This window comes from Lynx rufus, unplaced genomic scaffold, assembly GCF_022079265.1.
Source record: "Lynx rufus isolate CCGP_SWC_20201006 ecotype Redwood Valley unplaced genomic scaffold, mLynRuf1.p SCAF_17, whole genome shotgun sequence".
Taxonomy (NCBI): domain Eukaryota; kingdom Metazoa; phylum Chordata; class Mammalia; order Carnivora; family Felidae; genus Lynx; species Lynx rufus.
Window position 1 is genome coordinate 51,243,852 of NW_025814831.1, and position 1,744 is coordinate 51,245,595.

The 1,744-nt window shown below is 39.7% G+C and overlaps 1 non-coding gene across 1 annotated transcript; it reads right to left on the reverse strand.

Moving 5' to 3' along the window:
- Nucleotides 1–1,415: 1,415 nt before the first annotated feature.
- LOC124512749 (small nucleolar RNA SNORD42) lies at nt 1,416–1,477 on the reverse strand. Its single transcript, XR_006962254.1, has one exon. It is a non-coding gene; the product is annotated as a small nucleolar RNA SNORD42 (small nucleolar RNA).
- Nucleotides 1,478–1,744: the final 267 nt, after the last annotated feature.

Sequence of the window (1,744 nt, forward strand, 5' to 3'; positions counted from 1 at the left end):
CCTGTATGCAGAAGGTTAAAATTGCATAAATGAATGCGATAATGAATGAATGAATGAATGGATGTGATTAGTCTTTGCTTATTTTTTGGATTGGGTGAGACAGTCTCTTAATGAAAGCTAAAAGCCATAGAAATGGCATATATCTTGTCTGAAATGGAGTCGACCTTGCGGATGAACATGTCCAGTGTGGTGGGAGACAGGTGTATGGGGCACTGGAAACTAGGGGAAAAAGTGAGATGGTAACGGGTTTCTGCTTACAAGGACCAGATAACCTGTTTGGACCCACGTGGTGTGGGAGAGAGAAGCTCGGATTGAGAATCCTGGCTTGCTAAGCTCCTACCTGAAACTTGACCATGTTTTTAAAAATTAGGTTTTAAGAGTCTGACCCGTTTGGTGAAAACAAACCTTTGTAAACATTGTTGGAGAAAGTGAGTGGGGATGGAAACGAAGCAAAGGAACCTGAGGCTGCTTACCCAACAGTTTCAGCCAGAGGCAGTGCTAAGGGAGAACAGCTCCCTCTGAAATGTGGTGTCAAGAGGTGCTTCTGTGGGAGCTTTCAGAGCATGTGCCTTGTCACGTGAGTGTGTTGCCTACTTGGAACACATTTTTCTGCAAGGTGGCCTTGCCATCAAAATCTGTCAACATTAAAGGCTTTTCTTGACTCCAAAAGTGGGTTGGTGAGTGTCAGAGGTACCCGTACACCATTATTGTTTGAGGCAGGTGTCTGTTTAAAGGTTCCCCAATATTCCTTTATTTGTGCAGCATTTTGGTTGTCATCTTGTCACCACTGATTTCAGTAGGGATGGAATTTTCTGTAAAGTTCAGTGCGTTTTGCTTGTGAAAAATACATTTAAGAGAATATAACTGAGGTACTCTGACCTAGACATCAAGGGACAGGAACTCTGGTTTTCACTTGGCCCAGCAGAGATTTGTTATGGGCTGTGTTAGCAGAACTTGAATTGGTTGGAAATAAACTTTCTTTTTCCTTTCTTTTTGGTGGAAGGAAGCACCTGGAAGTAGTACTCAGATGCTTTCTTGACTTGGAAAAGAATCTGATGACCTCAGAAGTTCCCAAGAGCTAATAGCTATTTGATCTATTCATAAAATTATGCTAAGAGATTTGGGAGGAAGATAATATAGGGAACTACATAAACATAATGCCTCAACATAAATTCAAGTCCTTAACCTTGTGAAAGGACACATTTTTACTTCTTGCATCTGTATATTAATCTTTTAATAAATTAATATCTGTGTATTACTCCTTGGCTTTTTTTCTTACTTGGAGGAAAAAAAAATCTTTCCTCCTTTCCAAGGATAGTTCCTCTCTTTTTGTCAATGATCTCATTTATTTGGACTACTTTCAGGCTAGTAAAATAAATTTCTCTCCCCTTTTATATTTGCATATTTAATCCCTCTTTCATTAGTGGCTCCTTTGCCGTTTATTTTCAATAAATTAAGATTTTCTCATCATGTGGAATCCCCTCCTTTTAACCTTGCTTTCATTTTGGTCTACTGTCCAATTTTTACTTTGGCTATCAATGGTATTTTATGAGTTAGGCACTGTGTTAGGTACTGGGCGTGCACAAATGAATTAGCACAGTGTCTGTTTTCAAGGAGCTGATGGTCTAGCAGAAGGTGCAGACAAGCAGCCAACATGGTAGATTATGATAAATACAAAGCCACATTATGTACTGGAGACTGGAAGGACACAGAGTGTGAAGACATGTATTCTATCTCAACAACC